Source organism: Mustela putorius, unplaced genomic scaffold (genome assembly GCF_011764305.1).
Source record: "Mustela putorius furo isolate JIRA1106 unplaced genomic scaffold, ASM1176430v1.1 tig00003987_pilon_pilon_pilon, whole genome shotgun sequence".
NCBI classification, from domain to species: Eukaryota; Metazoa; Chordata; class Mammalia; order Carnivora; family Mustelidae; genus Mustela; species Mustela putorius.
Genome location: NW_025422126.1, coordinates 12,990,407 through 13,014,530, shown reverse-complemented (window position 1 = coordinate 13,014,530; position 24,124 = coordinate 12,990,407). Strand labels below are relative to the sequence as shown.

Below are 24,124 nucleotides of genomic sequence, written 5' to 3'. Positions count from 1 at the left end.
CACTGTCCCTGTACATTTTTCATTAATATGCTTAAAATATGTTTATTTTACAGTTAGAGATATTTTTAACAGATTTATTGAGATATAATTCACATGCCATAGAATTCTTCCATTTAAAGTGTGGGATTCAATGATTTTTGGTGTATTTACAGTGAGTATCACCATATCAATTTTGATCCTTTTTATTAGTTCAAAAAGAAATCCCACATGCCTTAGCCTTCTCCCCTTCTATTAGGGTTTTCCAGAGAAACAGAATGAATAAGAGGTGTTTCTGTGTGTGTGTGTGTGTGTGTGTGTGTGTGTGCGCGCGCGTGCACGCGCGCACACTTATTTTACAAAATTGGTTCACACAGTTTTGAGGGCTCACAGGTCTGGTTTGCTGGGATGAGCAGCAAGCTGAAAATTTCAGCAGAAGTCATTGTTGAGGTCTTGAGTTCAGAGACATTCTGGAGGCAGAGTTCTTTCCTTGTAATTGTAATGTCATTGTAAATGACTTCAGTGTATTCTTTTAAGAACTTCAGTAGATTGGGTCAGGCCCACTTACATTATAGAGGGTAAACTGCTTTACTTTACTCAAAGTCTACTGATTTAAATGTTGAACACATCTTAAAATGCCTTTAGAGCAACATCTAGACTTTCACCAAGCAACCAGGTACTATAACCTAGCCAAGTTGACACATGGACTTGTGATAATGAGATACAAATGTGGATTCCTTATAACAAATGTACCACTCTGGTAAATGGTATTAATAGTAGGAGGCTGGGGAGAGAGGGAGTGTATGGAAATGCTTTGTATCTTTTTTCTAATGAGCAAAGGGTTTAAGTAAACATTTCTCCAAAGAACATATACAAATGTACAATAATCATATAAAAATGCTAAACATCATTAGCCATTAAGGAAATACAAACCAAGACTCTAATGAGATACCACTTAACACTCACAGAATGGCTATAATCCAGAAGATAGAAAATAAGTATTTTTGGTGAGGATGTAGGAGAATTTGAGCTCTGATATATAGCTGGGGTGGCGGGGAATGTAAAGGAGTATAGCTGCTTTGGAAAACAGTCTGGCAATTCCTCAAACTACTTCCTCAGAGTTACCACACATTCCAATAAATTTAGTCGCTTTTGGGGTCACTTGGTAAAGGTAGCACACCCAAATGAGAAATAGGTTGACTCCAAAATCACAAAAGGCACACTAGGCATTATGCCTGTATTTTTGTTGTACGAGTGACCAGATACAGCACTTTCTCCTTAATCTAAGAAGGAATAGCTGTACATGTCCCAAACCATTGGACCTCTAGAAATTTCACTGAGGTAGAAGGCCTCTGAATTTTTGTTGGGTTAATTTACCACTCTCTGACACACAAATATATGACCAATAAGTCTAGAGATGTCACTCCTTCGCTTAGTAGATTTAATCAGCATATTGTCATCTCAGTATAATGGATGCAGTGTGATATATTGTAGAAGAGAAAGATGGTCAGAGTCCCTGCACACTAAATTATGATACATGGCTGGACATTTAGTATATCTCTGAGGTAAGATGGTAAAGGTATATTGCTGGTCTTGCCAGCTGAAAGTAAACTGCTTCTTGTCCTAATTCAGAGATTAAGTATAGTATAAGGAGATATGTATGGGTGCCAAGTTGACAAGGGATGGCTGACAATGGTTAATATCATGTGTCAACAAATGTAAAGAGGCGCTCACTCTCTCATACTTAGGGTTACTTGTATGAACTGAGAGTGAGTACCTCCTTCAATTTTGTGCCCTGAGCACTTTGCTCGCCTCACCCATGTCCAGGCCTACTCCTCCTACCTCCAACGTCTCCAATTCCTTCCTAGTTCTATGTGTATGTTCAGGTCAGAAAAGAGGCCCCCATGATCCAGTAGCTATCCCTTTCAGACGTTGTCCCCAGGACTTTGGGAGGGTGGAAATAGCCAACCACGTATATATAAGTCAAGCCACCTCCATCTGCCCAAACTTATCTCCAGTCCTCCAACTCTGTTCTCTTTCTCTTTTAAGGAACATTTCAAATCCAAGGGCCCTGTGAACTCAGTGGTTCTGCCCTGATCTGACCTGCTTCCTCCTTCCCACTCAAAGCACTACTAGCATGCGGGTAAGCTGATCCCATTCCCTGTCCTCCCAGCTGGCGTACCTGTACAAAGGTGGAAGAGACCAGCCTAGGAAAGCCATAGAGCAGTATTTGGAGCTAAATAATAGCTAATAAAGAGACTTATGGTAGAGGTTTGGAAATGGGTAGGGTCTATTTGTGTTGGACTGAGTTGGGCTCCTATCTAGCCCAGGAGTGGAGACCCCTATCCTTTGTAGGCAAGACTTTAGAGCCTCAGTTTCCTGCCCCATACATTGGAGTTTAGTCCATAGCAATAACTCTTTAGCAGGAACATGTATGCAGAAAAATGAGTTTAGAACCTTAAATCTCTTTCTTTCTCTACCCAGTTCTTGGCCCAGATCCTCACTTCCATGTGGAGATCACTAAGTCCAGAGAAATCCAATTAGAGTGCAAGTCTGAAGGCTTGTTCCTTCAGCCAAAGGTCCAGTGAATGGGCTTGCAGGGAGGGAAAATTCCAGGTGTGACTGAGTCTCAGATCCAGAACAAAAGTGTGCTGTTCCATGTAACAACATCACTGCTCCTCAGAGAACCTTCTCAGAAAAATCTAACATCTTCTATCTGGAACCCAGTATTGAATCAGAAAAAGGAAGAACAATTGTCCATAGCTGGTCAGTTTTCTCTTTCCTCTCACTGTGCCCCCCAAAATGGGCTTTTATGCTCATACGCCTGACAGTGGCAACTCTAACCTGCTACCTTGGGTTTGGCTGAATTTTTCTCATGTTAGATTTAGATTATGTATTTTAGGCAGGAATATCTCAGAAATAATTCTGTATTCTTAATGTATTCCATCTCAGTAGAGTGTGATTTCAATTTCTCCCATTACTGATAATGTTTATTTTGATCATTTGACTAATGTGGTAACTTCCAAGCTTTTTTACTGTGTAAATTTATTCTTTTTTTTTTTTTAAGATTTTATTTATTTCACAGGGAGAGAGAGATCACAAGTAGGCAGAGAGGCAAGCAGAGAGAGAGGGGGAAGCAGGCTCCCTGCTGAGCAGAGAGCCCAATGCGGGGCTCGATCCCAGGACCCTGGGATCCTGACCTGAGCTGAAAGCAGAGGCGTAACCCACTGAGCCACCCAGGCACCCCTAAATTTACTCTTTTCTAAGTTATATATAATACATACTTTGTGGGGAGATACTTTAAAGCTATGTAAATTTTCAATTTCTTACCAGACTTTTAATTTATCCATTTATCTAAATATATCTGTTCGGACTCATTGTTTTCAGTTTTATTCAATGGTTTATAAACCATTATGATCATTATTAATCTTGATGCTCAAATTGTTTTCTGTTTGGTCAGTGGGAACCCCTTCAAGCTTGCTTCTGGGTCCTTTCGACAGATCTCCATTCGTTCATGGAGCATTTCCTTTCCCTGGTACAAAGAGATATTCTAGACTTATTTTATTTTCCCTCCTCAATACTAGAATCAACTAATTATCCAAGGAGTCTGAGTGCAAAGTATGTTTATTGCTATTGGCCTGTGGCTGCTCCCAGTTCCTCCCAGTAGACAGGATTAGGGAACACACATTTATGTCTATATTTATTTTTATATTTATCTACATGTATTAAAACCCATAAATTTACATCAAAGCCTCCAGTTCTAATCCAATACCACGGGGCTACTTTTAGCCCCGCTCCCCTTTAAATACTTGAAACTCTCTTCTCTGACAGTAAGAATCCTGGCTCTCGATCCTTAATATATTTAATTTTTTATCAGTCCCCCTATATAAAACCAATTTCTCATCTCTGTCTTTTCTCCTTGTCCTACATGAAAGCCTTCCTCAGTCCTCTCCAATATTCTCTGCTGAGCCTTTCATCCATATGGATGCCTTCTTCTCTTATTTGAGCTCTGAGATGTCATACCCCATTCCTCACTGTGCTCTGGCTCTGACACTCAACAGGGAGCTCCCTTCCATGGACCCCTCCCCGCTTCCATACATCAGACTGTCAAATGGGTTGATATGCCTTCACTGCTTGGGGATGGAGGCACCTTACAGTGGACCACTTCAGTTCTTCTACACCCCACTCTGTCCCACTACCTGCACAGATGTTGACTCTGTTCTGCCTTTCCTGGCTGCCTTAGAACTAAATTATTCAGGACAAGAAAAGTAGGGCAAGAAAGAGATAGGAAGAAGGAATGGGAGAGGAAAGAATGCTGTGATTCTCCCTCCTCTTTTTATTCAGTAGATCCGTTAGTGTATTAATCATAGATAAATTCCTGGTCTGAAAATTCCAGTATCCCTGCCATCTATGAGTCTGGTTCTGTTGCCTGCTCTGTCTCTTCAAACTCTTTTTGCCTTTTAGTATGCCTTCTAAATTTTCTTGATAGTTGAACATTATGTACTGGGTAAAAGGAAGTACATATGACTCAGTAATGGGGTGGTGAGGTGTGGGGAGTGGGGAAGCATTTTATAGACCTGTGATTAGGGTTCAGTCTTTCTGTGGACTATGAACTTTGCAAGTGCTTTTCAGGGTTGTTGTTGTTGTTGTTGTTTTTCCTCTCCCCTCAAGTGGGACAAGATGGCTTGTGTGAGCTGGAGTCCGATATTTCCCTTTCTCCAGGGAGGTCAGGCTCTGCTTAGTTTTTCCTGAGGGCAGACCTGGTTCAGAACAGAATGCTCTGGCATAGTTCAAGGTGGTTCTTTTTCTCCTGACCTTGCTAGAAGCACAAGGGGAATTTTTCTTCATTATTTACTTTGAGAACTGGTAGAGCTCCAGGAACTGAAACGTACAAAATTTGGGGGAATCCCATGATGACCGGGTCCCCTGAAGTTTTTATTTCTCGGGTTTCTACACTGAGTCCCCAGCATTTTCCAATCACAGTTCAGTTTATCTCACTACAGCACTGGTCCCATGGATGTTTCTGCTCTAGTAAGTTAGATTCTCTGTATTTGCCTTTCCTTCCAGTTTTGGGGGTTTGCCCTGTGACCTTATTTTTCTCATGGATTTAAGAAGAGTTGTTGATCTTTCAGATTCACCTTTTTTACTTATTTGAATGGGGTAGCAACTCCTTATACTTAGGACACAGAAATCTCTTAGCTTTCTGTTTATAGCTCTTAGTGAAATTATTTGGTTTCTAAAACAATAAATCTAATTATTTTCCCCAAATGATGTATTTTAAATATGTGAAGAAAGCTATTATGTCGTTTCTCATTTTCCTTGGGCTAGCATCCTCCTTTCCTTGTCTCGCGTTCCTTTGTTTTTCCTTCTTCCTTATCTTCCTTTCCCTCCTCTGTCTTTTATTCCCTTGTCAAATAGTTATTAAACGTCTACCTGTCATACTTCCTATTAGGCACTGAGAATAACTTCTTTCCTTTCCTCAGAAGAATTATGCACTGGTAGCAGAAAAAAAAGCAAATAAGATTTTATAAATGTTCTAAATCTTACAGAAGTATACCTCCTTCTGTGTTTTGATTTTGGTCACCATTGCTTCCCTACTCATTTTCCTTCAGATAAGCTATAACGTAGTAACATGCTCCTTAATTTGTAATCTGGCTACAGTCAAATCTGTGCAGATTCAGAAAATTCTCTTATCTCTCTCTTTAAGCTAAATACCTATTGAATCATTTAATGTTTGCTTATGACTGGGACAGTGTGTTTGACTGATGCCACATGTAAAAGTTGGACTGATCTAATATGTATTTTCTAATGTATTTTCTATTTACTCCATTGCTAAATGTCAAAATGTGGTCAGGGCACACAATCCACACAGGATGGCATAGCCTTTTTGGAGTCTGGAGATCTTTAACGGAAAGTGAATGAAACTTTTTGTTTATTCTGATGCGAGTGTAGACCCTAGTCACCATCAAGGCTCACAGTGGCCAAGGTCCATCTTAGAATTTATTCAGATAGGCAGAAGTTTTATTATGAATCTAGAATTTCATGGTGTGGAGAGCCCATGATTTAAATTGGTTGACGTGACTCATTAGCAGTAGATGGACAAAAATAAAAAAATACTATTTACTGAGTCACCATTGTTACTATTGAAAATGAATATATGCACAGATTTATTTTTTTCAACTTCAGAAAATTCTCAAGGTGGCTTTGAATCACCTAATGCAGAATCCTAAAAAAATTAAATTGATGGCTTAGATTTCAAATGAAAAAGTAGGTTTCAGAAAGAGAGCATATAACTTCTTAAAAAGGAAGTTTTGCCTTTTCTATATAGCTTTGCAACTGAAAATCTGTGTTTGGATTCCAGTGACCCTGAACAATAAGGGTGGAAGTGGGCCTTTATTTATTTCACATTGCTTTTCAGGTTTCTCTTTAAATTCCCTGTGATGAGTGACTGTCGTTTTTTGATGGTCAAACGATGCTTAACGATGAAAACAAGAGAAGGCCTTGACTAGGGTAGTGAAGCCTGTAACATACTCACAAGCAGATTCTATATAAAGATTTGAAAGCACGGAGGATAGGGAAGCCTGTTAAGAAGCATTCCCAGCTCACAGCAGCTTAGTGGAGAAAAGCTAAGATCACCATATGGTTAATCTATCTGCCAAAGCACAGTGGCTTTTGCTTCTTGTACCTGACAGTTATTGGAAACTGTAACATTCCAGGATGTGTTAGTAGACCTTCTCTCTCACCACGCAAGAAGTTATGTAACTCAGAAAAAGAAGTCGAAGAGAAGGTTCTCTGGAGCACTAAGGCATACTTGTGGAAATCTCAGACGTGAAAGAGAGACTACTGAGTCGGATGTCAAAGCACGAGACTTAAATATGTAACTCCGAGCTGTAGTGGGAAGAGGAGCAATTGGATTCCTCTCAGAGAAATTTCTTATTCCCGAAAGAGAGCAGAAAAACGGAAAAGAATGGTTCTTGGTCCTTTGATTGTTCCAAGAATGAAGGAGAAATCCTGGTCTTAAAATACTTTAAACATCTTAAACAAACAAACAACACTTCTTGTGGCATATTCCTTCTCAAAATGAGATCATTCCTTTGCACCATTTCAGAGCTCGAGACACACTTTGCGATGGTGAACAGAAAGCACCACTATCTCAAGCCCGCATTCTGAGCTTTTATGTCTCAGTGCCTGTCACAAGGAAGCTTCCTGGACATTTTAAACTTTTTAAAAACTTCAGTTCAATAAAAATGAAGATTTTCCTTTTAGGTCACCATTTCTTCTGGCAGACTGAGTCTAAAATGCACTTTATTTCCCTTTAATTTAACAGCTCCAGCAGCTTTTCCAGTTAAATCGACTGTTCATTATTGAGCCCCATTTATGAAGGGGCTGTGCAGTGCAGTTTAATGAATCCTTGGCACAAAGCTCCCTTTCAGGACTGGGAAAGAATAGGGGCTGTTCAGGCCCTGTAGGGCTGTATGTCAAAGCCAGTCCATAATGCCTGTCAGCCAAGGGCAGAAATTCCCACTGATATAAGAATGTGCAAGAAATCAACTTTCACCACCGATGAGCAGATTAAGACACGATCAGGAAATGAGACTGTAGGTTTAGAACAGTGACACCTGTTTGAACAGAGGGATTTTCCCATCCCTTGATCACTGTGTGCCTGGAGTGGGGGCTGGTAGAAGCAGCCACACAGCCGAGGCCTCAAAGCCTTCCAGAGTCTTCTGAGAGGGGAAGGAAAGACCAAAAGACCTTTGTGGGTAGGGGCACCTTTGGGCTAGGTCTTGTGCTAAGTACTTTCACATTTTTTTTTTTCTACTTTAATCCTCATAAGAAGCCTCTGAGGATTATTTACATATAGCAGGAAAGGAAACTAAGGCTCACGGGGATTTCATTTCTGGTTCAAGGTTACACTGCTAATTAGCCACCAAATGGCAATGAGAGGATGGAAGTTAAGCCTTCTGGCTCTCAATTGTGTGTCTTTTCTAGTGCTCTGGAGTGAGGCTCATCAGTAGATTTGGTCCTTTGGGCATAGCCAAGTTTTCTGGTCATTAGGAATAGTTAAAAAATTTTAATTTCATGGGATTTACACTGATTGCCTACTAGGTGCCAGGCAGATGTGACATACATTGGGATTTCAGGCAGATGAACCACAGCATGGAAGTTTGAGGAATGGGCGTTATGGGCTTCCTAGAGTGTTAGACAGGCCTGGGTTTGGATCCTAGCTCCGATGATACATAACTTGCATACCTTTCAGATCTGGGAAACCTTGGGAAGGTCCCTCTCACTAAACCTAGGCTCTGCTGCTCTTTCCTCACCTCTCCCCCAGCCACCCAGTGGTCAAGGGATGGTGGTTCTGGTGACACTGGTATGCTGACTACTCTCCTAAGGCTAACATGGTCCAGATGATTTCTGCAGAAAGGAGTCCAGGATGCCTTTGTGTAGAGACCGTGAGATCCCTTAATTATCAAAATGGCTGTGCAGATTGTTTGTGTTTGTTTATTATTATAGGTAGGCTCTAAACCCAGCGTGGAGCCCAAGGCAAGGCTTGATCCCAGGACCCTGAGATTGAGACCTGAGGTGAGATCAAGAGTCAGACGGTTAACCCACTGAGCACCCAGATGCCTCTTATGGGTTGGTTTTCTTTCAACATCATGGAGCAGATCAAGCCTGATGAAGTATAATTTTTAAAAAGGTAAAATCATAACTCCTAGGCAAATATAAATGAACCACATGTAAAAGCGTCTATTTAACTCATGAATTAGCAAAGGAACCATTAAAGATGTTATGATTGGTTCAAATAACATTTAAAAAGTCAGGTATATACTATTGCAATATTAGGGTAAGTTTACTGGCTTACATAAGAACTGAGCTATAAATCTTTGTGATTCCATGAATAGAAATTATTTGCATATCTACTAGGCAAAACTCTACCAGGTAATAAGAAATTTTACTGAATCTGGAATCTTCAACTATTGGCAAATGGTGAGAAAAATTAAATTCATTACTCTAGACAATCTCTGGGTGGTCTTTGTGCCTGCATAACACTGAAAGAATGCGAGACTCACTTTTAAGCCTCATTTCTAAGTTTTTCATGATTCTGATAAGCCTTATATCTTATAGACAAGTAAATCTGGACCCACCTAGAGAGAGGAAATGATTTTCCCACATAATAGTGAGTCTTTGGCAAAGCCAGAACTAAAACCCAGGTCTCTTCTCTCCCTAAAAGTGTTGTCCCACTTGACTATTGTGGAACGACATTAACAACCCTCTCCTCCACTGGAGACCAGAGAAGGAAAGGACTCGAAACTTTCAGATTGCAAAGAGTGAGAAGGCACGTGTTTTCTAGGGCTGCTTTTAAATTAAGATCATTTAAATTTTGGAACAGGAAATAAATGCTAACTGATCCATTTTATTAAGATACAAACTAAGAAGTTTATTTTGGGGTTTACTTTTTACTAACAGCACTGAGGTAGTTTGGTTCCTCAGATAGGGATCCCTGGAAACAGACTTGAAATGGAGTTATGTGCTGAAGGCTTATTGAGGGAAGACTCTCTTCCCCATCCGTAGGGAAGAAAGGAAGTCAAGGTTGGGCAGAAGCGGACCTGCTATCAGCCTCGGCTGATCTTTTGGAAAGCTCTGGATCTAGGGTGGTCCTTCACACTTGACTCAAATTGAAGCGCAGTGGTGGGAGGGGCAGGGTTATCATTAGTTTCTGGTACACCTGGGAAAGAATATGACCTTGGGCAAGGCAGTTTCCCTCAGCTGTGGGCAATGCTTGGTGAGAGGTGTCAGCCATTAGCAGGCAGTAAAGTCAGCAGCTGGGGGATGGGTTCATCAGTTCCCAGAAGCGATCTGGGCATGGGATCATGATTTCCACTATGTCTGATTTCTATTACAAGGTCAGCTGTAGTAAAAAGATTTGACTCAAGGGCCAAAACTGATGCATTACTAATGTCAAGAGTACTATGCTAAGAAATTTCTAAGCTCATCTGGGCTGGGTGGAAGGAATGTGAGGATTGATTAGTGATGTCTGTAGGACAGTGATTGATGATGTCTTGATTCCTCTTGCATTTAATGCTGGTATAGGGTAGAGTGACAACACCATGCAATCTCCCTAGAACCATCTTGGTTTATGTCTTTGCTTCCAGTGCAATTATTAATAACTAATGCTACTTTTTATTCTCAAAAATGTACTTCCTTGGAAAATCAATGTTATGGTCATCCTAAGAAAGTTCTCAATCTTGCCATTCCTGCCTCTCCCTTCTGAAAAGTGCTCCCCTCTCTCTGGACCCTATTTGGGACAAATAGCCTACTATCATCAGTATGTTTAGACTTTCAAAAACTGGTAGAGAGGGTTTTCTGTAGCAACTTCTGCTTCTGCTTAGCAACACAAAACTCTCCTGAGGCACAGGTACAAACATCCTAGCAACCTTTTTAGAATAGGCAAAGAGTTGGTAGAGGATGGAGATGTGAGGCATAGCACAGGGAGAATAAAACAAATTACAACCACGGAAAATTATTCTGCTACATGGCAGAGCAGAACTTTGTAGATATAGCTGCGATCTGGCCTGGCTAAAGGCATGTTGAACCTGCATTTAAAATCAGAGATTTTTTTAAAATGTTTTTTTAAGATTTATTTATTTAGGAACACCTGGTTGGCTTAGGTCATGATCCCAGATTCCTGGGATCAAGTACCACATTGGGCTTCTTGCTTAGCAGGGAGCTGCTGTCTGTCGCTCCCCCCTGCTTGTGTGCTCTCTTTCTCTCTGACAAATAAATAAAGTTTAAAAAAAATTTTATTTATTTGAGAGAGAGCATGTGCAGCAGGGGCAGAGGAGGAGGCAGAGGGATAGGGAGAGAGAATCTCGAGCAGAATGTACTAAGTGCAGAGCCTGATGCAAGTCTCAATCTCAGGACCCTGAGATCACAACGTGAGCAGAAATCAAGAGTCAGATGCTTAGCAACTGCACCACCCAGGTGCCCCTAAAACCAGAGCTTCTTAAGTCTGGAAGGGAATGGAGAGATCATCTATCCATTTTATAGATGGGAGATAGGCCAAGGTTACACTCTAAGTATTTGTAAAGCTGGGATCAAGACACTGGTTCCTTAAATCTCCTCTCTAGGGCTTCTTCTACTGGACCAGCTTCTGTTCGCTGAGGAGAATTTATCGGAGTCTGTAGCAGTGACAACAACATGGAGGCAGCAATTTGGCCTCGGATAAAAGAGAAAGATCGCTCTCAGACCTGGGATGACTTGGCACAGGGACTGGCAAGAAAAATTGCTGTATGCAAGAGCATAGGCATTATTTTTCCTCTGTAAACAGAGCATGGCATCAGGTTGGGGGCCAAAGTCTTCTCTGGTGCCAGGAAAGTGACAAACGCTAAAAACTGCTACCACGGACAAGGCAGTGTGCCACATGCCATGGAACACAAGGATAAATAAGTTCCTCTGCTCGAAAATCCCCAGTGGTTCTCTCTGTTTTCATCAGATCAAGTCTAAGCTCCTCTGCACAGGCATCTGAGGCACGCTTTTTGATCTTATCTCCCTCTGCTCCCTGCCTTACACCTTATATTCCAGCTGCATTATACCTCCATGTCCTGTCCCATGAGGACTCTTTTGGATGCTCTTCCCCCCACCTTCTTGAAGAATTATAGTTACCGAAACTCCTTGTCCTTTATGGCACAACTCAATGGCGTCTTCTTTATGGAGCCTTCTTCCCCTTCTTTGCTCCAGTAACCATCTGCTTGTGCCTCTATGCAAACACTGTCCTTAGGACAGATGGCATTTCTCCATGCTTAGAGCATGGTGTACCTAGGATACTGTGGATGCTCAGCAAATGCCTGCTGAATGAATAAACTGACATGACAGTTGGACTCAGATAAATCGTTGGGAATGTGGCTGTCTTCTTAGGACCAGGACTTAATTATGTGTCTTTTGGTGCTTAGGATGGCGCCTAGCACATAGTGGGTCCCAAAAGCTATTTCCTGAGTGACAGGGCTAGTCAAGTACACCAATAGCGGATCCCCAGCAGACTGGGCATGGGGATGGTGGATTTAGATTTGAAGCTAAACGCTGTCCATACCAGCTCTTTGATTATTGACTACCTAAGCTCTGTGACTTTAGGTGCCTTCAGTAAAATGGGCATGATATTAACCATCTGAGAGGGTTATTGTGAACAATGAACAAGGAACAATGAAGGTCCCTGCTATGCTTCAGATATACAGTTGATGGCTCATAAATGCTTGGTGAGTGAATGGATGAATGAAGAAAAAAGTGTCATCAAAGACATTGAGGTAAAGTATCAGGAAAGCAGGAGGGAAGGAGATAGAGCAGCCTGAATCGGTGGTAACAAAAACCTGGGAGGCCTTTTTGAGAAAGTTAACATTCGAAAGCAGAATAGGTTTCAGAAAGGGCAATGGAATTAGTGATACCCTGGTTCTGCCATAGAGAAATATAATCTAGTGTGTTCTCTGCCACCCCAAATAATATGCCTGATGAAAGTCACTTTAATAATGATGAGGAAAGACCAAGCATAATGTAGTAAAACAAGCCTTAATTAAGAGAACCTTAATTCAGGTTCTCTTTTTGTAAAAGTGATTTTGAGGAGTTGGGGGAGGGAGATTGAAAGGTAGGTATGGAATTCTAAGACTTGAAATCTCCCCCTTAATTCATTTCCTCCTTGATGCTGTCAGGAAATGCTTTACAGAAAGAACAGACAGGTTTAATGCAATTACGTTGTGTTGGCCCTCCCCAGCTTGGCCATGTGCTAGGCAACTCCAGCTGGCCTCACACAAGAGAAAACAAACTTCAGCTGCCCCTTAGGCCATTGTTTTAGCACTGTGCAGAGAGGGGTTCCAGCGGCTGATCCGAGCTGCTTAAGCTGTTTAATTGAATGAATTCAACCTCATATAATAGGATCTAGGTCTTTAAGCATTTCTGTCTGGCATACCGGATATTGGGCTGAGGGCTGCTCAAGTTACTCAGGCTTGCTGAGACCCTGAGTGTCTCTGGTGTCCGCACTCGCCACATTCTGGTGTAAACCTTGGTCGACTCAGGCGAGCCTTATGTTGTGCCCTGATGGATATGCTCCACACTGATCCAACGTAAGTCTCTAAGAGGGGTATGCATAATCAGGTATTTAAATGAAGTCTGAACAAAAGAAGATTCCACATTCAGGGGCTTGTTAATTTTTCTCACTTTTTTTTTTTTTCATAACAGGAATCAGCACACATACATGCCACCCATTTTTTAAAGATATAATTCATATGCCACAAAAATTCACCCTTTTGAAGTACATGATTCAGTGGGTTTTAGTATATTAAACAAAGCTATGCAACCATCACCACTAATTCCAGAACATTTTTATCATCCCAAAAAGAAAACCCGTGACCATTAATACACATCACCAATTTTAAGTAAATGAAATGAAGTTTTAAAAAATGAAGAAACAGCTTTAATAAGTAATAAAAAGGTGGGGGAATGGGGTAACTGGGTGATGGATATTAAGGAGGGCACTGGGTATTATATAGGACTGATGAATCACTGATCTCTACCTCTGAAACTAATAATACATTATATTAATTTTTTATAAAGTAATGAACTCATATGCAGACTTTCACCGATGTGACTATATCCAGATCATTAACAGATTCCTTCAGCTATAGGGTCAGATTCTAATACTAGGTAATTTTTAAAATTCTCTATTTACCCTAAATTAAAAAATTCTAACTCCCAATTATAGCTTATTGGGAATGACAGCCAATGTTTGTTGGTTCTGTTAGAGAGTTCTGGATATTTGGATCAAACAAGGCATCTTCTCCATTATAAGTGGGGGTTTTTGGGTGTTGGGCAGAGATCCCTCCATCTCAGTAAGTATAGATGCCTAGGCAGCTCCGGGGGTAGATTAAAATTGGTCTAAACAAAGGAAGGTAATATCCTTTTCCTTGGTCATTGAGTAGTATAAGGGTAAGCATATAATCTAGTTTTGGCTAATGAGATGTTTTTCTGGGAAGGGCTTCCCTTTATGTATAAAATCATAAGGCCTTCTGAGGAAAAGGCCCTTTGCCCTTTTCGAATAGTGGTGTGATTTGGAAATGAATCAGCTGTCTTGCAACCGTGAAGCACCCACGTTAAGGATGACAACTGACACATTAGGAAAAAGGGAGCAGAGGAATAAGTCTGGGATCACAGTGGTAACAACAGCTGAACCAGTGCAGAAATTTGCTCACATTAGGATCTCTTTCTCTTATCTAACTATCTATCTATCTATCATCTACCTCCCTATCTACCTATTTAGTTTTCTATGACTATCAGCCCAATTGTAAAGACCTAGAGATTACAAAAAGATTTTTAACTCAACATCTCATCAGATGTTAATTTTACAACTATAACATACTTGAATATTTTAATTTGTGAAATAACGGTGCATGGACTTCCAGTTTTAATTTTAGTTGCATTTAGTTCTAGAAAGTACTTTTCAATACTCCATTGCAGTATGTTGATATAGTTTTGAAATATTTCTCCAAAATGAGCTTTAATTTCTTTCTTGGGTAAGTGAAGAAAATCATCACCTAAAAGGGAAAAATCAGGCTGCTTTAAACCACAGTTTTATTTCTAAAAATCCTGTTATCTTATCCTCAACATAAAATAGTCTTGATATCTCAGCTTGAAATTACTGATTAGGCCTGGCTATTCAGGATATTGAAAATGTTGCCAAGGTAAGGCACTTGAGAAATATCGTTGCGCATTATAGTATAATAATTTCTATTTGGAATAAAGTAATTGTGAAAAGCTCATGTAGAATTACTTTTTAAATTTAGATTTTAATGTGTTATTAAAATAAATATGTGCATGGTTTATAAAGGAAAAATATTACTACAATTTTCTTCTCATTATCCCTATTTCCAACCCTCACTTTAAACATTCTTTTTATTTTTTTTTTAAATATCTTGTTTATTTATTTGACAGAGATCACAAGTAGGCAGAGAGAGGGGGGAAGCAGGCTCCCTGCTCAGCAGAGAGCCCGATGCGGGGCTCGATCCCAGGACCCTGGGATCATGACCTGAGCTGAAGGCAGAGGCTTTAACCCACTGAGCCACCCAGGCGCCCCTAAACATTCTTTTTAAAGATTTTGTTTATTTATTTGAGAGGGAGAGCGAGGAAGAGAGAGAGTGAGCATAAGCAAGGTGAGGGGCAGAGGGAGAAGCAGGCTCTCTGCTGAGCAGAGCCTGATGCGGGGCTCCATCCGGGGACTCCAGGATCATGACTGAGCCACCCAGGTGCCCTCTCACTCTAAACATTCAAAAACTATTTCTTCTTTCTATTTTTACCCACATATTTCAAAAGAGTCTTATGTGACAGACAGGGAGATGCACTGCCCAGATCCCTCTTCAGGAAAGGACTCCTTGCCTAGCTGATGCCAGTATGGTGAGCTGGCAGTGTTCAGGGGTTAGCTTGCTCAGGCTTCCTCCTCTTCTAAGCTGATCACACTCACACGGAGGTGACCCCTTCAGATGACGACTGCACAAAGTGCTGATGCAAAGGCCTATCTACCAATGCCTAGTGTATTTCTCCTTTCATGAGTTGTCTTAGCAGCAGACATCTCCTGCAGTTTTGCAGAGACTTCTGTCAGATCACCAAACTGTCTGAGGCCCTTCCTGCTGGGCTTGGCTTCTTCTTTGCTTTCCTTTCAGAGGTCTCAGATCTGCATTGGAGTCTGATGGCTCCCCTTGTCCAGTTCTGCTTTCTCTTCCTTTTATCTTTTGTGTTGCCCCTCAAAAGGCCACCTTCCCTGAAACTATTGCTTACAGAACACTTACACCTTTTCCACCTGTGGGGTGCTACCCCTCTAAGTTTCCCAGTCCTTTCATATAGTTCCAGCACAAAGTTGGGTTAAATTCATTTTCAATGATGATTCTATGATTATATAAGTATTCTTCCCAGTTCATGTATATTTTACTGAAATTTCTTGTGCAGTTTTCTGTTTTACCTGAAGTTAATGACTGCCTTCTTTGGTGGTGGGAGGGGTAACTTAGTTTTCTATGTATATTTCACTACTTCTTCCCTAAATGCAGTAACAGAAGGATAACAGCTTCTTAAATTTAGAATGCTTTCGATTGCAAGTAGCATCACGCCCAACTAAGAGTAAAAGAGGTTTATTGTCTCAGTCTTATTTTTAAATTTTTATTATTTATTTGAGACAGAGTACAGAGGGAGAGGAAGAAGCAGCAGCAGACTCCCGGTCGAGCAGAGAGCCCCGAGATCAAGACCTGAGCCAAAGGCAGATGCTTAACCTACTGAGTCACCAAGGCGCTCCTATTATCTCACTCTTAAAGAAGACTGCATGTTTAAAAAAAAAAAAAGGCGGGGGGAGGGGGGAGGTGGCAGGTGGCCCAGTTAGCTAAGCATCTGCCTTCAATTCAGTCATGATCCAGGGGTTCTGGGATTGAGTTCTGCACTGGGCTCCTTGTCCAGTGGGGAGTCTGCTTCTCCTTCTGCTCCTCCCCCCCTTGTGCGCGCTCTCTCTCTCTCAAAAATGAATAAATAAAATCTTAAAATTAAAAAAGAAGTCTATAGATTGGAGTTCGAGGATTGGTTAATTCAGTGACATTATAATGTGATTGAGGATCCAGGTGCTTTTCACATTTCTGGTCTGCCAACCTCACTCAGCAGGTTGATTTTTGCTTTTTAGGCTTTCCCCCTCATGGTTCTAAGATGTCTGCCTATAGCTCCAAGTATCCCTTATATATGAACAAAGGCAGGGTGGGGAACATTTCTTCCTCTCTCTTTCTATTCTCTCCTTTTATGTGTCTTTTTATACGTAGGTAAAGGGGGACTCTCTAGAATTCTAAGAGTAGTTTCTCCTAATGTCCCATTGGCCAAGACTGGATCTCAAGCTATGCTATAGTTGAAAGGGAGAGGCAATCGTCTGTCATACTCAGCTTCCGCAGGAGTAAGTAGGCTCTGTCAGCTAAGAATAGGTGTGGGGTATTGAAAGGAGCAAAGGTATCTGCCAACTCCCACCATCATGGTCAAAACCCCAAGTATATTGATCACTTTCATTTATTTTTCTTGTAGTCATCCCCTCCTTCTCCAGAAATTCTCCATTCTCCTGTTTCAATTTGGATGAATTATCATCACTTGACCTGCTCTGTGCTTATTATTGTGATACTTCTCTTGGTTATCATCCAGGGAATTCCATTTGATTCTATCTCATGATGGATCCCCTGTTTTCTGGATACTCTTTTCTTCTATCTTTTTCATGAAGCACATTATTCAGTGATTCCCTGAGAAAAGTTTCTTGAGGGACTATAATACTTGAGGGACTGTAATACTATAAGGTATTACATGTCTGAATATGTTGCTGTTCTACACTCACGCTTGAGTGATCACTGGGTTTGGTATAGAATTCTAAGTAGGAAATAATTTTCTCTAAGATTTTTAAGGTCATTGCTCTGTTGTTTTCCAGGTTTCAGTGTTATTAATGAGAGGTTTGATTTTTTTTGGGGGGGGGGAGAGTGAGAGTGCAAACAGTGAAGGGGGGTGGTGCAGAGGGAGAGGCAAGAGAATCTTAAACAGACTCTGCAGGCTCAGCACAGAGCTTAGTGTGGGGCTGGATCTCACAACCATGAAATCATGACCTGAGCTGAAATCACAAAACCTTAACTGACTGAGCCACCCAGGAGACTCTAGGTCTGATGTTATTCTGATTCCATTTTTATTTTTATTTTTTGTACATGATGTTTATTTTCCCCTAGGGTCCTTTATTCTTTGATATTCTAAAAATCTGTAATGTGCTTTGGTGTGGGTCTTTCTTTTCATGAAGTTTGCTAGGCATTTAGTTGGTTCTTTTAATTTGGAAATGTATATCTTTCAGTTCTAAAAAATTTCCTTGTTTTATTTATTTAATTATTTAATTTATTTTTTCAGTGTTCCAAGATTCATTGTTTCTGCACCACACCCAGTGCTCCATGCAATACGTGCCTTCCTGAATACGCACCACCAGGCTCACCTAACCTCCCACCTTCCTCCCCTACTTCTTGTTTTATTTCTTTGATACTACTTTCTTCTCCATTTTGTCTATTCTCTGTTCTGAAATTCCTTTAGGCTTAATGTTGAACATCTCTTTGGCTTTTGTTCTCTCTAGGAGATTTCCTCAACTTTATCTTCCAATCGTTCTATTGACTTTTTAAAATGTATTACCACAAATTTCTAAGAGCTTGTCCTTGTTTTTGATTCCTTTCCCTTTTTTTGGTATCATTAACTCTTGATTCATGATTCCAGTATTTTCTCATATCTTTAACCTTATTTTATATCTTTTAATTATAATTTATATGGAAGTTTTCCTTTATTCTTTGCATTGTCAGTTTCCTCTAGGATTCTCATTCCCCACAGCTTTTTGTTCTTGTTTTTGTTTTGTTTGTCTCTGCCATCCATGTTGAAGACATTGCCAAAAATATTTGATGAACATTGGATGACAGTACGTTTTTAAGAGTGGATACCTAAAAAGCTTATTGGAAATCTATCCAATTTTTTTCATGTGCTATTAACCCTTCAGAGAAGAGTACTCCAATTTTTCTGACTGAGGAGTAGATAACCTGCTGCAAACATTCTGAAACCAACTTAAAATGTTGAGAGTCATTATTCATAACGTGGGGCTTCATTTAATCCCTCATTGTTCACTCTCCATTGCACAGGGAATCCCCTAGACTGGAAACATACTGGGTCCAAATCCATAGGAAATAAAAACCTTGTTTCCAAATCCAATTAGAAGAGAGGTTGTTTTGTGACTGCATGAGATTGGGAAAGGATCTTAGAAACTAACTGCTTCTTACACAGGCTTTCAGCCAATTCCTATTTTCAGTCTCCCTTCTCACTCATGCTTTCTCAAAATCGGAAGCTTTACTGGGTCCTGTGGCCCAAATCAGCTAGTTTCCAAATTTCTTCTTCCTTTTTCTTTCCTTTTGCAGTGTTTTATAAATTATTCCACTCAGAGATAAATTAATGCCAGCATATACATTTTATATTTTCATTTGTCTTGTTCACTATATATAATAAAACAATGTTCTTTATATTTTTCTCACTAATTTAGTACTACAAAAACTTCTTTGAATCCATTGATCTACTTTCACAGATTTGAGATCCAGACATGTACTATATTAACGAAAAGAATGAAAATATAACTAACAACAACTGTAATGTGTAAATTACATAAAAATGAAGTGAAAAGCACATCTGTTAACTGAACGGTCACATAATTTAGCTGGAATAAACATATGCAGTCCTTGTAATACATGTGTAACCACTAGGATATGATTATAAAGAATAAATTGTGATTTCTATGAAAGTCATAATTAATTTTTAATTTAAAATTTATGGAATATGTACACAGAATTGCTTCAGCTTTTTCCCTTGAAATCAACTGGGGATCAGCTGAGCAATCATTGATGACAAGCAGGGAGTGGAGGGTACAGTTTAGGAAACATCAACTTAGTGATCGTCTAGGGTAGGAGAATCTAATGTTGATTTTAGGTATGTACTATTTGCTGCCCTGGTTTAGCAATATTTTGGACAGCTAATAGCATTTTTTTAAAAAGTGGACAAAGAGAGACTAGTAGGATGCTTCCCTGTTTGCAGAGTGTTTTCATGTCATTTATCTCATTTGAAGTGGGCAGGGCAGAAATTATCTTCCTCAAGAAATACTTCCAAGGTGCTCAATTAGAGTGAAGGCTTTCTGTTTAGTTGCTTTGTTAGGATTTACTGGCGTGTGGGGCTGTTCTTCCACAGTGAGCTATTATTTAGCAAATAGCCAATGAAACTTGTTTCCTAACAAACCATCCCAAAATTTACTGGCTTAAAACCAAAACTTATTATTTCATAACAGTTGTATTGGTTGGCAATATGAATGGTTCTTTTGCAGGTGTTTCCTGGAACCATTCCTGTGACTTTAGTTGTCTGATGATTTGACTGGGTTTGGAGGGTGTAGAATGGCCTCACTGGCATGTCTCGCAGTAGTGCTGGCTGTCCTCAGGGGTAACTTGATTCGCCTGGGATTGTTCGCAGTGTGGGGCCTCAGGGTTCCAAGAATATGAAAGCGGAAACTGCCAAATCTCTTAAGTTGGAAATTACAAAGGCTGGAACATGTGTACTGTCTCGAGTACAGATTCGAAGGTGTAGAGAAATAAACTATGGGAAGAGTTCCAATATCATACTGCAAAGGGGTTTGGATCCAGGGATCAGTGATTCACTGGGGCCATTCTTCCCCCCCCACCCCTTTTATTAAGTAGATTGTGAAGTGGAGACCTGACATGAGATCAAGAGGCAGACACTTAACCCACCTGTCCAGGCACCCTGGGGCCATTCTTATAATAATCCACCAACAACTATTGCATATGAAGATCGTTCACTCCATTTTACATTTTCCTCTTCATGAGAACCCTTGAAAGAAATACCTAACTGGCTCTAGTACGAAGGATCCTTCTATTTTTCCTAAGCAATTCATAACTACACTGGTATTATGAAAGGAGCCCCAGACTAGTAGTTAGTAAATCTTGGTTTTATATTGAAGCTATTCATTGTAGCACTGTTTGTAATATAAAAGGCCTGGAAAAACCCCAGCTAAGTTAATCATAAGAACACTGTTTGAATAAACTGAGGAGATCCACTCAGTGAAATATTAGACAACTGTAAAAGAAAATAAATGAAGATATATTATTGTTGAGTGAAAGAAACAAGGTAGAGGAAAGCATTATAATAAAAATATTATTATCTAACAATAAACCCAAACAAAACAACAATAATGATTACTTATAGGAAGAGGGGAGAAAATAGGATAGAGGGGCTACAGTGGAAGCTAGCCCTCCCTGAATATTTCTTTGGTGTCATTTTAACTTTGAAACCATGTAAGTTTTTGAAAATTATGAAACAAAGATTTATAAAGTGATTTTTATATAAAGCAAAGTAAAACAAATGAACCTACCTTTTTATTGAATTGCCACATGGGATTTTTGTATTTTTAAAATTTTATTTATTTTATTTTTATTATTATTTTATTTATTTGTCAGAGAGAGAGTGAGAGCTCACAAGCTCTCACTTGTGAGAGGGGGGAGCAGCAAACAAAGGGAAAAGCAGGTTCCCCGCTGAGCAAGCAACCTGACGTGGAACTTGATCCCAGGACCCCGGGATCCTAACTTGAGTCAAAGGCAGACGCTTAAGCCACTGAGCCACCCAGGCATCCCCACACAGGAATTTTTTTTTAAAGATTTTATTTATTTATTTGACAGACAGAGATCACAAGTAGACAGACAGGCAGGCAGGTGGGGAGGGGGAAGCAGGCTCCCCGCTGAGCAGAGAGCCCGATGCAGGGCTCCATCCCAGAACCCTGGGACCATGACCTGAGCCAAAGGCAGAGGCTTAACCCACTGAGCCACCCAGGTGCCCCCCACCCCACATAGGATTTTTTTGAGGTGAATTTAAAACATAGTAATTGGACTGTTTCTCACTAGTGGGATATGTTTGGAGGATAAAAGGATGGCAAAAAAAAAAAAAGAAGAAGAAGAAGGAAAAAGAATTGTTTGTAGTAATTATGTTATTAGTAAGAATATTGGCATTGTTATTATGAAAGTATTATACATATTGTAGCAGTATTCTATTGTTCTATCCTATTCTATTGTTGTGGATGCATACTACAGAATAAAAAAAGAACATGAATCTGATCAAGACTCAACATCTACTTCCCATTTATAGGAAACAAGGGCCAGAGAAACATGTTAAATGACATTGTGGAAATGGATGCAACTAAGTAAATTAGAATGTGGGAGAGATGACAAGACAATGACCAATTTCTTCAATAAACCAATTGCAGAGAAGACCAAAAAATGGAGGCAATAAAGATGAAAAGAGATCAAGAAGTGTACCAAACCAATTCTTTGCTATTTCTTCCAACTTGAATCTGAGCTGGCCTTAGTGACTAGCTTGACCAGTAGAATATTGTGAAAATGACATCCTGGGAGTTCTGGGACTATTTCATAAAAAGCCTGGGAATTGCCAGATGGGGCCACTTGCAGCATTGTCTCTGCGATTCCTGAGCCTCCATGTAGGAAGTCTGAGTACTCTTCGATCGGTATGTTGCAGAGGCCAGAACATGCAGGCACAGGAGCAGTCATGTGAAGGACACCATCTTGGATCCTCCAGACCAGCCATAGTCGATGTGGAATGGACCAGAAGGACCACTCAGCCAAGGATTGCTCAAATTACTAATCCTCAATATGGTGCGATGCAATAAAATGTTGTTTGTTTTTAGTTACTCAGTTTTGGAGTAGTTTGCGCTACAATTATAGATAACCAGAATAACATCTAATATTTTAAGATGGACATTAAGATCTAGTGTTAATAGAATGTTTGTTTCTAGGAGTTTGTAGGGAGTTTGTGGGAGGAAAGGATGAGAAAGAAAACAAGAAGTACTTTTTGGGTGTGCACAATTTGTGAGGTAATGTTATTTCATGATGAAAATGATAACGTAGTAAATACTGTGGTGAAACAGAGGAATTGATTTATTTTACTTGAGGTTTCAAAAATAGCTATAGGAAATCGGTAAGGGGGGAGAAGAGAGAAAGAGGAGAGATGCATAATTATTTTTCCCTTTATGAATGTGCATTCCTGACATCTCTGAGGACTAAGATTGTCCTGCAGGGAGTATGATTAAAGTTACAAAGAGGGAAACAAAATAAGTAAATCAGCTCTTGGTCCTGCTGCTATATTTACCCACAAGAAAGGAGGCAGCTCTCAGGTGGGCTTTTGTCTAAGTAATGTCCTGAAATCCAAGTGTAAAAGAACAATATGAAATCTCAATTCTCCCAAACGGTTTGGGGCAGTTCAGCCCTTGAGCCCCTGGGGGGCTTGGTTCCCAAGGAGACTAATCCCGCTTGCTTAGCATTAGGTATCACTGGGGCAAAAGAGCTCTACTTCAGAGCTGTGCAGGGAGGCCCTCGTGCATGCTGGAGCTGGGTCCCTCTGCCCCATAGGAAGTGAAATGTATTGATGTCAAAGCCATTCAAGTGAGTGTGCTCACTCGGGGTGTAGAAGGAGGGGCCGATGGGCCTGGCAGGGGCTGGCCACTGACCGCTGAAACTAATTTTATCCCAGAAAGAGCTCTTCCCAAAGGAAGGGAGATCAAGGGGGAAAGCATCTCAGACCATGAAGTGGGGTCTCCATGTACAATTTAGTTGGATATAGTCAATCTAAAGATTTATTTTGGCCTCAGGTACTAGTTATTTCAAGTAGAAGTTGTTCTTTGTTGCTTTATTATCTATAGTTTTCCATAAACACCCTTACTTTCATATGACCATGACTCTGCCCAGGCTGTTCCCACAGATACAGCTTGCTTGCTCGGTATGCCCAAATGCATCATTTAAGTCTTAGCTCAAATGCTACCTTCTGGTAGCATTTGGTACCTTTGGTACATTTCTTGATCTCTTTTAATCTTTATTTCCATTTTTTGTGTTCTCTGCTTCATGTATAACCATTCCCATTTTTTTCAGATCAGGCTTCCCTGACTTTTCTAAGCAGACCTGAGGGTCCTCTGATCCCATCAACTATTGCACCTTGAAGTTACTTCACTGAGACACGTATTGCATCGTATTACAATGACTTGTTTGTGAATCAGGCCACAGAACTTCTAAGCCACAAATATCTTATATGTGTATATAGAGCTTTACTGTTGACAAAGAACTTCCTTTTGCATTAGCTCATTGATTTTCACAATACCTTTATCAGATCGGTTCACACTGTTATTTCCATATTATAGATGGGTACATTGGACTTTTCTATGATCAGTTGGCTAATAAAAGGCAGGACTGGACTCCAGTGTTCATCTCAGGCTCTAATTTCAGCTCTCCTTCTGCTACATTGTATTGCCTTTTTCTAAGTTTCTATAGCCAGCAAGTGGAGCTGCCCTCTTGCATTTGAAAATAGTCACTTTGTTGGGGGAAAGGGCAGATGATGCTGATTTTATAGTGATGTGTTGGTAAGAAACTGGTGAGGCCTAAGGAATCAAAAGAGTGGATATTTCTTGAGCTGCTGTTTCATACCGGGAACTTTCATAAACACCAACTCACAAAATCTTTGAGGAGTTGAAATGATCTTTATT

General features: G+C 40.2%; 1 long non-coding RNA gene across 1 annotated transcript; it reads left to right on the top strand.

Annotated features, from left to right (window-relative positions):
* The first annotated feature begins 8,223 nt into the window (after positions 1–8,223).
* On the top strand, positions 8,224–23,841 carry LOC101682420. The gene is made up of 2 exons (XR_006604220.1): positions 8,224–8,671; positions 21,724–23,841. It is a non-coding gene; the product is annotated as an uncharacterized LOC101682420 (long non-coding RNA).
* The last annotated feature ends 283 nt before the right edge of the window (positions 23,842–24,124 follow it).